Genomic DNA, 14,854 nt, shown 5'->3' with positions numbered 1-14,854 from the left:
ATACGTTTGACGGTTCTCTAGATTTGTGCTCAAGAAAATTTGGGCTATGTACTCTAAATACCTTGTACTTAAATCACTATAAGCTGATATTGTGATACATTTGGCCATTTCAGATTCAGACCCTGTCAGCCCTGTCCGATTGCATTTAAACGAGATAACAACCGCAGTACTTCTAAGTACTGGATTTATGGAAATTGCTACCGGTTCGTTAGAGATATGGTTCTTTCCCCATTTTTATACAAAACCATTATCACCACCTACGAAACAGGCAATCAGTATCAGAGACCAGTTAGAACGGTTAAAATAAAGTGCTAGTCACTACTCATATCAAGTCGTATCCAGTAACTACTCGGTATGCATTTATTCAAGAACCGCCCCCAACCACTATGACCAGCACGTTATAACTAACTGGCGGGACAATTATTTCTGTCACCTGTTCGTGCCAAGGAGGTGATAATTAAAAAAGCTTTTCACTCACGCATCGTACCGCTTCGATAAAGGTGATTAGCGGGTGATTCCATTTTGACAATTTCGACAATCTCACGCTATCCAATCTATGGAGCAGTGGTGCTAGAACTTTTTCACATCTAGTCACACATATACCGACTCTTGAGAAAATGTTGTTTTGCTGCTTCAAAAATTCGGAAAAAAAGCCTTCAGTGGATTGTTTCTCATAGTTTGAGAAATACTGCACTACGAGATCTGCTGGAAAGAAAATACACACAAAACTACAAAGCAAACTTGAATCAATCGTAGCATTTCGACACCACATGATAAGAAAAACGTTCCAACTTCCACCTGCCATTCAATGTGCACCTTGTTTCTAATTTCTTCCATTATCACCGTCGTCTGCATTAGAACAAGTATGTTCGTCCTGACTCGACATAGTAGGTACGTCGGAGCAATGCAATGTTGCAGCAATGTAGCGGTCATTAAAATAATGCATTTTTTTTCGTACGATAGCACAGACCAACCGATAGTTGTCGATCGTTGTTTGTTTGGTAGAAATTCTGTCGGCACATGCCACAAGAGCAGATGACCGATTTTAAGCGTTTGTAAGTTACTTTGGAACAATCAAGAAATATGCAAGATAAGTCAAGTACAACAGTAGCACCGCAATGTTGACTTAATAAGGCCCGATCGGTGATTTTTTGTATGGTGAGAAGGTGAATTCTCCGTTTCGGTAAGGAAATCGTGCAAAAAACGTGGGTAGTACAATTCTTTGTCTAATTCGATGCTGTTTAAGCAAAATGTTGGAAGACAGTGTTATTTTCTTTATTCTCTTCAACAGCACAGTTTTCCAAAGTTTTGCTCAAACAGCATCAAATTAGACAAGAAATCACAGTACCCACGCTTTTTGTACCATTTTCTTGCAGAAACGAAGAATTCGCCTTCTCACCCTAGAAAAATTCAGATTATTTACTACAAATATGTACTTCACCGAACGAGGGGATTGGGAAAACCAACATACGTTTATTTTTACACCCGCGATTTTGTTTAAAATTAAGTTTTGCCTCAGAAACTTATGTATAACTTAAAATAAATTCATTGATGATTTCTTGGTTGGGACAGTTTGGACTCGATTATCCAGTGATTTGATTGGCTTCATTGTTTCTTTGGAAATTCCTCTAAATAGCACAGCGCAACATTTTTCTGTCTCAAGAGCAAACTTCTGTGTCTCTGATCCGAATCCGGGCTCAGATTTGCTCCAGAACGTCACAATTTTGAGCTATACCTCGATTTATGGGGCAAAATATGCGATTTTGGGCTTCTTTGACTGCCCGCCATTAAGGCGAAACTGGATCCATTTCCTCACTTTTTGGTTTTTGATTTTTAATAAAATAACGAAGTAATATTTTCAAAATCGGTTTTCGTACACATGTTGAGTATGGATCAAGGTATCTCCTGAATTTTTCCCTGGTGGAAAAAGTTTTTCGTTGTTGCAGAAACCATTTTTAAACAAAATTGCACAAAAAAATGGTTTCTGCAAAAACGAAAAACTTTTTCCACCAGGGAAAAATTCAGGAGATACCTTGATCCATACTCAACATGTGTACGAAAACCGATTTTGAAAATATTGCTTCGTTATTTTATTAAAAATCAAAAACCAAAAAAATTAGGAAATGCTTCCAGTTTCGCCTTAAGGACAAACTTCTTGAAATCCCGCTTCAACAGTGCATCAAAACTTCAGAAGCACAAATCTCGAGAAGCAAACTTCAAACAACAGCGAATTTTATTATTCTGTTCTTGCTCACTTGTAATAAGCTTAAAATAAGAAGATCAGGTGTGCTGATTTCTTTTCCGAAGAGATTTGTGCCCTCGAAATCGTGAGTAGGTGCCAAAGTCGGCCATTGTGGCGGCCATTTTGGGATTTTAACAAGTCTGTCCTTAAGCATGGAAATATTTTTTTAAGCAATCAAAAAGTAAATTGGTCAATTAACATCTGTATTAACGACTTATGCAAACTATTTCGTTTTACCAACTCAAATTTGATAGATTTAAGCATTTTATGTTAGTAAGTAAACTTGCATGCAACTTTTGGAGGGTTACTTGTATGGGGAATACCATACCTATAGGGCTGTTACACATGGCGCGGATTTTGCGTTTTTCGCGGTTTTTGCATTTCGCGCGGATTTTGCGTGTTTTTGCTCATTTTGGCGCGGATTTTGCGGAAATCGTTTTCAAATGCACTTACATTAAATATTTGGACATGAGGCTCAACACAATCAGTAAAAAATAATGAACATTTTCAAATTAGAGTTCTCCCCATAACTCTTTCTTGGACTTTCTTGGTGATACTGAAAGCTGTTTTTTTTTATGGAAATAGTAATAAGACGCCTACCGGAAATTTTGGAGAAACATTTGGTTGAATTTTGAAGTCACATTTAATAGAATCTCGTAAAAATAGTAATAGTAAATCTGATTGGTTTTCTGACACAATATGTCGTGAAAATTCGGATATTCCTGCAAAAAGATACAGGTAAGACGTCCTGAAGATTTTTATGATTGCATTCTTAGAAAATTCCACGGAAAAAGCTCGGCAAACTCTAGTAATTTTTTTTAACACGCAGGGCTTTTTTCATTCATTATGGATGAGTTCAACGGAGTTCACGAGATTCCTGAATCAGTTATTTATGGAATTTATGTGGAATCTATTTTTTTTGTTAAAAATCTGATAGAATTATCCTTAAAATACGTAAAATTCTGTTGTAAAATTTCTCTTTGATTTCCAGTTGGAGCACTCGTTAACAGTTATTTAAAGGTTTCTTGGTAGATTTTTTTGAGGATTTTTTTTTGCAGAATACTTGAAGAAAATGTTGAAGCTTTTGGAATCCTAACTTGCTAAAATTTCACTGAATTTCCAGACTGTTTTTTTTTTGAAGTGCTTCCTTTTTATAAATATTTCTCTCAGAAGTAAAGTTTATTGGTGATTTAATCAATGAATTCCACTAGTATTACTCTATTTGTATCTTCATAAAATAAATTTCTGTAGAAAGTAATTCATGAAATTCTCCAGAAGTTTCTGAAAATTATCTCTCAATTCTCTTGAACGATCTTTTGGTATTTACTACAGATTTTATTTCAGGATTTCCACCATATCGTTGGTTATAAATTGTTTCAAAAGATTCGCCAAGAATGCTCCTTTTTTCGAAAACCTTGAGATCAGGAAAACCTATTCTCGTAAAATAGCAGACACACTTATTGATAAACAAACAAAGAACTATCGATTCAAAAATTTTATTCCAATAAAAAAAAAAGACAATTACACCGTCTTCGACCTTGCGGCCTCTACAGACTGAACATTACAAACATTTGACAACGGACAACACATATTACACCCAGTGGCCCAGTGGAGAATTTTTCGTTTGACGAAAAGTTTTCCCCGACTGGAGCGGGAATCGAACCCACACTCCGAGGCTTACGAGACACCTAAACGACTGACGCCGCTAACCGCTCGGCCACGAAGCCCACAAAACACAAAACAAAACAAAACTAGCCGATGTACACTCCCGTTCAAAAGTTTGGGGTCACCCCCTCAAAAACATGTCATTTTTTTAGGCCCATATCTCCGCCAATTTGCGTCCGATTTCAAAACCCTAGGTTTCATTCAAAAGATAATAAGTCAAAGAAACTTTGACCATGATTTAAAAGAAACTTTTTCAAATAAATTGTATGTAAACTTAACCCAATGTTGCCAAATTTTCTAAAAAATGAATATAAACTTACGGCAGTGTCGCTGGAAGTTGGATCGACCAAATTTTAAGATGAGAGCGGTAATATGACCCATTTTCTATTAGCTTTCAACTGCTTTTTACAGAACTTAGCTAAAAAATCTAGAAAAAAAGTTATTAAGTAAATTAATCCTTGATGTCATCGACCAAAAGTTTGGGGTCACCCCTCAAAATGATGTTTCGGCCAAAAGTTTGGGGTCACTATCGTAAAACATGGAAAAGTGATTTGTTGATATCTTTGTCATCTTTCATTCAATTTTAATTCTTCTTGGCTTATTTGAAGCAAAATGAATGATACTTACTCCATAGACACTAAGGGATGCGGACTCAACTTTTTTTAACATTCAATTTGAGCACGTTATTTTTCTTCCAGTGCTTCCCGTTGTTGAGTTGGCTATCTCTATGGAGATCAAATTCAATGTGCACGCACAAACTTATCCACATAAAGTTTAAACAAATCGGTTACGGCAAACGTTGCAATAAAACGTATATATTCAGCTGATTTGGCCATACATGGGGCTTGAACGAATAATTTACCAACTTTGGGCAAGTTTTATGCATAATTTTCACACAGGAAAACTTTGGAAAAACGTTTTTGTATTTGATGGCAAAGTTTGTGTGTCATTATACATTTCACTTGTTTTAGCGTGACTAAGCAAATCAAACTTGTATCCAGGCACACTCTGATCATTTTGGTGTTTTGGCAGCAGCCTGGCTGCTGTCAAAATTCAGTCCGCAATCCTCAGCATAGACATTGAACCACACATATTTGTTGAAATTTACAAGTTGCCTCATTTTTTGAAGCGTGGTAAAATGTGCTAACTTTACATAACATTTTTATATACAAAAATCGTTAAATACGTTAAGTTGAAGACATCAAACGTAAATTTAGTTAATTATCTTTGAAATGAGCCAGAAATAATTAAAATTGAACTATAGATGACGAAGATATCTGGTGATCACTTTTCCATGTTTTACGAAAGTGATTCCAAACTTTTGGCCGATACATCATATTGAGGGGTGTCCCCAAACTTTTGGTCGATGACATCAAGGATTAATTTACTTAATAACTTTTTTTCTAGATTTTTTAGCTAAGTTCTGTAAAAAGCAGTTGAAAGCTAATAGAAAATGGGTTATATTACCGCTCTCATTTTAAAATTTGGTCGACCCAACTTCCAGCGACACTGCCGTAAGTTTATATTCATTTTTTAGAAAATTTGGCAACTTTGGGTTAAGTTTATACATTTTTTTTGAAAAAGTTTCTTTTAAATCATGTTCAAAGTTTCTTTGACTTATTATCTTTTGAATAAAACCTAGGGTTTTGAAATCGGACGCAAATTGGCGGAGATATGGGCCTAAAAAAATGACATGTTTTTGAGGGGGTGACCCCAAACTTTTGAACGGGAGTGTATAAGTTGTCATCTAAAGTCATAGATAAATAATAGTTAAAAATTTTTTTTTCATTAGAAATGCTCTTCATCTGGAGTACAACAAAAGTCTGGCTTTTTATGAGTTTAAGTCATCAAAACCATATGTTTTTGTACTGGCGCGGATTTCAAATGACTTGGCGCGGATTTTGCGGTTTCCAAATCGACACTTTTGTAACAGCCCTGTAACCTAACATAAATCGCTTAAAACTATCAAATTCGATTTGGTAAAACAAAATGAAGGTAATTCTATTCCATTTTTAGTGAAAAGTAGATATTCATACGTCTATAACTCTGGATTTCGTTGCAATAAATTCAATCTTTTTTCGTTAAAATAAATATATTTTCATGGGCAGTTTGATGGTAGGGTATTCGTCCACAGTCGCAATTATTTCTTGCAGTTTTGGCCAAAGGTCATTTTACCTTTTTTTAGTGGAAAGTAGATTTTCATATGTCTATTGCTCTGCGAATACCATGTAAACAAATTGACCATGTAAATATATTCATTTTAACGAAAAAAATATTATCTCAACGGAATCCAGAGTTATAGATGTACGAATATCTGATTTCCACTAATAATAAGGTAGAATTACCTATATTTAACCGAAACAGCAAGACATAATCGCGGGCTGTGAACGAATACCCTACCAACAAACTGCCCTTGAAAACACCTTCATTTTAACGAAAAAAGATTGAATTTATCTCAACGGAATTCAGAGTTATATCTGTTTCCCACTAAAAATAGGGTAAAATCACCTTTATTTGACCAAAACTTCAGGAAATAATAGCAGGCTGTGAACGAATATCCTATAAACAAACTACCCCTGAAAATACCTTCATTTTAACAAAAAAATATGGAATTTATCTCAACGGAATCCAAAATTATAGACATATGAATATCTGGTTGTAGGACAAAAGGTCGAAGGTCAAAAGATCGAAAAGTCAAATGGTCGAAGGGTCAAAAGGTCGAAATAAAAAAAATAAGAAGGACAAAAGGTAGAAACGACAAGTGGTCAAAAGGTCGAAAGGTAGAAAGGAAAAAACGACCGAAAATGATCTTAAATCCTTTTAATCGTCTTCTTTCATACTTAACGTCATCATTGCAACTTGACCTGCATTGTTCCACCTTAGTGTTCTTTTAGTACTTTCACAGTTATAAAATAAAGGGCGTTCTTTGCCTGCCATTGCGTTAACTTGTATATTGTATGTTACACAATTTTACACTATACAATGGAATTCGACGACATTTCCCGTCCGGAACGGAAATCTGTCTTGAACAATAGCAGTTTTTTGGAGTAACATATTTACGGCTAGATGCATGATTATCATCACTGTTTCCTATATATTTTTCCTTCTTTGAAAAAGAGGCTGTTCTTTCTAGTAATGCTTTTTGACATTTTTTTTGCGTACTAAATATAATATAATTGCTCATAATATTTTGCCTTCTTTTAAAATAGGTCGTTCTTTCAAGTTATACTATCACAGCGGTTATTTTTAATTTATTAAATTATATCTAAATTTCTAAAGAGGACTCCCTCAAAGATCTACTAAAATGCCGGAGCACGAGGCGTAGTGGTCACACGTTCACTTCATAAGTGGATGGTCATGGCTTCGATACTAGCCCGGCACTTGTAATTTTCCGTCCGTTGCTCAAAAGTGAACAAAAGTGCTGTAAACTAGGTTAAGTGGTTGAAGAATAAAAAATAGTGATCAATGTTACGCTTTTATCAACCTCTAGTTCATTGTACTTATTAGACATTGATTTTTTTATATATAAGGCGTCATGTTTCTATACGTTTTGACTATTTCTTTTTATTCCATCCAAATATTCAAATGATTATAAGAGACGAAAAATATTTATGGCGAACATCATCACGCTGCAGGTACTTGAATAAATTTAAAATCCACTTCTCGAACCTAACGGAATCCTGGTTCTTTCTGATGTATTACTAAATACAGCCTTTGAGCTTTTGTCCTTTCAACCTTCTTCATTTCGACGTTTTGTCCTATTTTTTTTCTTACAACCTTTCGACCTTTTGACCCACCGACCTTTCGACTTTTTGTCCTAGTTATATTTTCATTTCGACCTTTCGACCTTTTGACCACTTGCATTTTCGATCTTTTGTCCTAGTTATTTTTTTATTTCGACATTTTGACCTTTCGACCTTTTGACCCTTCAACCTTTTGTCCTTTCGACCTTTTGACCGTCGACCTTATGACCTTCGACCTTTTCACCTTCGACCTTTTATCATAGAACCTTTCCACTGAAAATAGTTTAAAACTACCTTTATTTGACCAAAACGGCAAAAAATAATCGCGGGCTGTGAACGAATACCCTACCATCAAACTACCCATGAAAATATCTCCATTTTGACGATAAAATATTGAATTTATCTCAACAGCATCCAAAATTAAAGACGTATGAATACCTACATTGCACTAAAAGTAGGGTAAAATCACCTTTATTTGACCAAAACTGCAAGAAAAAATCACGTGCTGTGAACGAATACCCTACCATCAACTGGACAATGAAAATATCTTCATTAAGGGTGATACGGGACGGCGTGTTATTTTTCATATCTTCCCTCTCTTTCTAACAATTTGACTCGCGATTTTGAAGATGGCAATCTCGATTTCTATTGCACAGAAGGGTCTGAAAAACAATCTGCATATGCACTGCAAGTGAGCATACACAATGATAAATTCTTGTTCCAAAATAAGAAATAGAATCTGAGATTATCATCTTAGTAGCAACAGAGCAATGGCGGATATTTTCTCGATCGTCCCATTCGCCCTTAAATGGTTCAATTTTACGACATTTTCTTAGAAAAAAATCCACTGATTCTGGTTTACCTCTCATATGTTATCACTTTAAATGCCTAACAAATGACCCTATTTAACATTTAAAACGATAAAAGTTTGAAAAATGGCATCTTACCCCCCTTTTACCCTATGCGATAGACGAGTGCACCGATGAACTGAATTCATCGCGGTCCGAGAATTTTGACACTAGAGCGGGGTCGCTTCCAATCATAAGTAAAAGATTTCCAATCAGAATTGAACAATTCTGATTGGGAACGACCCCGCTGTAGTGTCAAAATTCTCGGACCGCGATGAATTCAGTTCATCGGTGCACTCGTCTATTGCAGCTTGGATGAATACGTATACATTGGTGAACTGATTTCATGGTAATATTTTATTGTGATCATTACTTACAATATTCATCTGATGTACTTACTTACCTTACCGATCATGCTAAGGCCGGGGTGGCCTCTGCTGTACATAGTAGCCGTCTCCATTCCACTCGGTCCATGGCTGTTTGTCTCCAGTTCCGCACTCTGCGTAGGGTCCGCAGATCGTCCTCCACTTGGTCGACCCACCTAGCTCGCTGCGGACCACGTCTTCTTGTACCGGTCGGATGACTCTCGAGAACCATTTTAGTCGGGTTGCTATCCGACATCATGATGACGGGACCCGCCCACCGTAGCCTCCCGATTTTCACGGTATGGACGATGGTTTGGTTCTCTTAGCAGCTGATGCAGCTCGTGGTTCATTCGTCTTCTCCAAGTCCCGTCTTCCATCTGCACTCACGCAACACCTTCCGTTCGAAAACCCCAAGGGCGCGTTGGTCCTCTGCACGTAGGGTCCATGTTTCGTGCCCATAGAGGACGACCGGTCTAATCAACGTTTTGTAGATGGTTAACTTTGTGTTTCGGCGAACTTTATTCGATCGTAGAGTTCTGCGGAGTCCAAAGTAGGCACGATTTCCTGCCACAATGCACCTCTGAATTTCTCTGCTGGTGTCGTTGTCGGCGGTCACCAGTGAGCCCAAGTACACGAATTCTTTAACCGCCTCGATTTCATCACCGTCGATATAAATTCGGGATGGCGGGCGAGGTGATTCCTTCCTGGAGCCCTTTGCCATCATGTACTTTGTCTTCGACACATTAATGACTAATCCGATTCGCCTGGCTTCAAACTTTAGTCGGAAATACGTTTCCGCCATCGTCTCAAATTTACGAGCTATAATATCAATATCATCAGCGAAACCAAGCAACTGAAAGGACTTCGTAAAAATCGTCCCACTCGTGTTTATCCCCGCTCTCCTTATTACACCTTCTAACGCAATGTTAAACAGCAAGCACGAAAGACCATCCGTAACCCTCTGCGAGATTCGAAGGGACTCGAGAGTGTCCATGATACTCAAACTACGCACATCACTCGATCCATAGTCGCCTTGATCAATCGTATCAGTTTATCCGGGAATCCGTATTCGTGCATAATCTGCCATAGACGAGTGCACCGATGAACCGAATTCATCGCGGTTCGAGAATTTTGACACTAGAGCGGGGCCGCTTCCAATCAAAAGTGCACAATTTCCAATCAGAATTGAACAATTCTGATTGGGAATGGCCCCGCTCTAGTGTCAAAATTCTCGGTCCGCGATGAATTCAGTTCATCGGTGCACTCGTCTATAGCTGTTCTTGATCGATTGTATCATACGCCGATTTGAAATCGATGAACAAGTGATGTAATGCATTCCATGCATTCCTCCGGTAATACTTCCTCCTCCCAAATCTTGGTAATGACCCAGTGTAGTGCTCTTACCAGTGCTTCTGCTCCTGCGGCTTTGTTGTTTTTCAACCGGCCAACCTCCTCCTCAATCTCTTGGAGGTCAGGGGTCGGAAGTCTGTCGTCCTGTGCACATACTCCTAGATCTGTTACCACGCCACCTTCGGTACTTGCAACGTCGCCATTGAAGTGCTCATCGTAATGGTCATTTTTCATCTTTTTTGTAGTGAATATAAAACCTCATCAGTAGCTGCATATGGAAGCCTTAGGTATCAGCTGTAACACAAAAGAAATTGAAAAAGTTTCATCAAGTTCATACTGAGATACAGTGACCCCACAATTTACGAATCGGCAAAAATGATCACAGTTTATGGATCACTCCATTTGATCAACATGGTGATTCATAAATAGTGTACAAAATTAAGGTGATTCATCGGTGTGGGGTCACTGTATAATGTTTTAAAAATGTGTTCAAAAATCTTATAAGTTTTTCTAAAAGTTCTATAACTTTCAGAAAAATTATTCGATCTTGCTAAAAATTTAACCAATGGAGCTTTAATATATGATTCATGATTGGTCAAAATTTCAGCTTTTTTGATTGACGTATAAAAAAATTATGAACATTTGAATGAAAAATTATTTTGACCAATAAATTGCTGTACGGACAGTTGTTTGATACACTGTAGTTAATTTGAATGATAATTTTGCCCATACAACCGATGCGATCGATCGGGTATTCAGCATAACTATGCTGACGATAACGGGTTCGATTCCTCGTCGATCTAGGAACTTTTCGTAAAGGAAACTTTCTTGACTTCCATGGGCATAGAGTATCTATATGTCTGCCACAGGATATACAAATGCGAAATGGCCAATAAACGATTTCTAAAGATAACACAAAGTATGTATTCTATGACTAAAATATAGTAGTTTCCATCAACCCGCACTTTAAACAAGGGAAAACACAAACGGTAGTTATTGTCCAACCGCCTTTTGCTATTCAATTTTACCAATAAAACTGAACATCAAAAAGTGACATCACAATCGATGACACCTGTCACTATTTGCAATGTTCAAAACGGATGCATCTCGCCTCGTTTCGTAAACACAGCAAAAGTTTAAAAGCTTTTATTTTTTTCCGCTCCAAAGTTGAACCAACTTCCCAACCGTGTTTGATTTATGTCAATCTCGCAGCAGCGGGGTGTCTATTTATTTCAATTTGTACAACATAATATAGCTCGCTCCGTCTCAGCCTCACCCGATAGAGCGTTGAGGTAGGTTTTGGGTTCGGTTTCGGGTGGCATGCTTGCGGCAAGCAGTGATGCTGGCTGGGTGGGATGAACACATAACTCCTCCCGCAATGGGGGTCGTCAACCGCGATGGTGGTGCTGCTGCGTTGTCGGTTCGGTCGGGAGTGCGATACGTGTACAGTTCGAAGGAATTCCCACATCCAAGGACCCTCCGCCGAAAGATGTCGATGCCATCGGATTGGGAGTTCGTAGAACTTCGCGGCACTTTTTGGGCACAATAGCGCAAGAACCTTTCGACCGGGCACGCGTTCAAATACCTTTTGGTTCTCTTTCGCACGCTGCTTTGGCGGAGGAGATCAGGTCAGATGATGGTATGCTGGTGGTATGTATATATTCAGGCGCACTTATACACGACACCATCAAAGGGACCGGCGGATGGCGGCGGTTCCCTGCTTAGCCGTAGTATCGCTCTCTTCGGCAGACGGATGCCATAATATACACAACATCAAAAATTTATTCAATTTCTATTTACCCTAGAGATGTGCACCGTGCACGGCGAATGAGGCTGCTTCTGGCGAATCCTTCCACTTGATACGGGTTTCGAACATTTATACATATTTTTACTTTTCTTACGGAATGGAAGGATAATCGATAATAGGTTCGTAGTTGCTTCCTTCTAACCTCAAGAAAATCCTACAATTGGCAGAACAATCTTGACCTAATCATCTCACGTTATCCTTTGTGTTGCACGTTGTCTTACACAATCATATCCTTCAGGTTTTGATAACTTTATAAAGGCTGGGTTTAAATTTGCAATGTTCTATTTATTTTTTGTAATGAAAAATAGAATACAGCATTTGTTGGGCTGCATTATTGTTTGTTAGTTATATGGACCCAACGTGAGCCATCAATTGTTCATTTTTTATAACAACTACTGCTTTTACATTTCGGTTACTACACGTTAATCCGTCAGTATGCTTCAAACTTTTGGTACGTTTGTAAATTGGTATGAACATTTTGTTAGTTTATTTTGTATCTAGCTATTTTATCGGCGCTGCAGTCTTGGGGAATTAAAACGACTGTTTTGTCTCGACGTTTCGACTCTCTTTTGAGTCTTCTTCAAAGGGAAACTCTAATAGTATTTTTATTGGTGGCTTGTATTATGGGTTTTAGTTGACTTACATTCTGACGCTTTTTGTTAGAATGGACATAGGACTGTCGGTGTCGTGTTTGTATCTGTACATCGGCTGTTAAAATAATTTTGCATACATAAATACATTATAAATACAGAGTGTGGTGTGATTTCGACCTACATTTCTTGTCAAGTGAACCGTAGCTTATTTTTTGATTGATTTTACTTGATTTTCATCGTATTGTACTGCACTGCACTTGTGAACGCAGTAACGGTTTGTTCAAAGATGGTGAAATAGCTATGATTGGGATTGAAATGTTTCACCTATAGTTTTGAGAATGGCTGCGTACGTTCTGTTCAATCCGTCAATGTCAGTGCGGTGGTTAACAGTGTTGGGTGTGTTAACTTTATGACACATTTCAATAAATGTTAATGGGTTTGTGTTTCTACTACTATCAATCACTGTAGTTCGATCCAGGTTGAAACTATGATTGTTGTCGATGCAGTGTTTGATAAGCCCTGTTTTCTCTACTAGTGTTATTATCTCCGTGTCTATATTGGTGTGCCCTAACTCTTTTAACCTGTTAAGTTTGTTTATGTGTGTTTTGTGTCCGTACAATCTTGTTTTTAATTTGTTTTGAGTCATACTAATGTAACACTGCTGGCAATCATTGCATGGTATTTTGTAGACTATTTTGCTTAGATCTAACTTATTAATTGGGTCTTTTACCTGTGTGTAGAATTTATCAATGGTGTTGGTTTGTTTACAGGCTATGATGATGTTTTTGTAATCTTTGATTAGGATACCTATGATTCGTTCAGAGAGACCGGTTACGTATGGCATGGACCTGAAAATTCGATTTTGTTGGTTGTTGGCTGTTTATAATTGTTCTTCTGTTAATAGGTCGGGCTCTTCTGTGGACGCTGTATCTGGTGGATTGGCCATTCTTGGATTGGTCATGTGCTGAGGATCTCCTGCTAGAGGTGGTGTGCGATCTGGTGTTGCATGGATAACTGCTTTTGAGGAGGATGCTGATTCTGTAAATTGGACTGATGGATGGATAACTAGTTGGTTGGTTTGCGGTGAATCTGTTTGGATGGATGGGCTGGATATTGCTTCAGATGGACGGTGAGCAGTGTTAACAGGTTGATCCATTGATGTGGTTGATATTTCCGTAATTGTTGCTGATTGTCGTGGTGGCTGTTTCGGTTTGGGTTGAGTGATGTAACGATGGAAGAGTCCGTTGATTAGTGTCCTGGGGAAGTCGTTGTTGGTCAAGTGTTTAAAGATGATTTCCTTTTTGGCGGTTGTGTTTGTTGCAGTGGAGAGAGTACAGACTCGATGGATGAAGTTCTTCCCGACGTTGACTTTGTACTTTGTTAGGTGGAAGGATTGCCAATTGAGAATTCTTCCTGAAGCAATTGGTTTTGTGTACCACTCAGTTTGTAGGGATTGATCTTCACTTTTGATGACGGTCATATCGAGATAAGGCAATCTTCCTTCCACTTCTGTTTCTACAGTAAACTGCAACCTTGCTTTGTGTCAATTGAATTCCTTCAGAAACAAATCAAAAGCATCTTTGGGAATAGCTATGAATATATCATCGATATACTTTTTTAGGACGAGAATTTGGAAGGGAAGGGTGGATATTGCTTTATCGACTGAGTCCAATGCAATATCGGCTAGGATAGGTGACAACGGGCTTCTCATAGCTGTACCGAAAATTTGTTTGAAGAACCTAAAATAGCTTGATTCCATACACAGATCAACTATTTCGATGAACAGGTCCAGATTGATTTTGGTGTTAATCTCGGACCACCTATCGATTACGCTTTTGCGGACTAATTCTCTGGGGACATTTGTGAAAAGTGAGACCACATCTAGCGACACGATGACGTATCCATCTGGTAGCTTGATTTGTTGGATTTCTTGGCAGAATGTGAAAGAGCTGGCGGTGTTATACTTGTTTACGAGAAATTCTTACAGTACGCGCGTAACGAATTTTGACAGCATGTAGGTTGGAGCTGTCATGTTGGGGATTACAGGTCTGAGCAGTAGGTGCTGTTTGTGGGCTTTCGGTTGCCCGTAGATCCTTGGGCAGACAGAATCGTATCTGCTGAGTTCGCGTGCGGTGTAGTTGTCGACCAGTTGGAGATCTTTCATTTTTCTTACAATGCTGTTGTTCTTTGACTGGATACTTGGGGTCGGATCTCTTTTCTCTTCCACGTATGTGTCATCGT

General features: G+C 38.2%; 1 protein-coding gene across 1 annotated transcript in view; it reads left to right on the top strand.

Annotated features, from left to right (window-relative positions):
- LOC115256313 (protein ultraspiracle) overlaps positions 1 to 14,854 on the top strand; it is a 474,548-nt gene that overhangs the window by 345,077 nt on the left and 114,617 nt on the right. The window lies entirely within an intron of this gene.

The sequence above is a fragment of the Aedes albopictus genome, chromosome 3, assembly GCF_035046485.1.
Source record: "Aedes albopictus strain Foshan chromosome 3, AalbF5, whole genome shotgun sequence".
Taxonomy (NCBI): Eukaryota; Metazoa; Arthropoda; class Insecta; order Diptera; family Culicidae; genus Aedes; species Aedes albopictus.
This window is presented reverse-complemented; position numbering and strand designations above follow the sequence as displayed.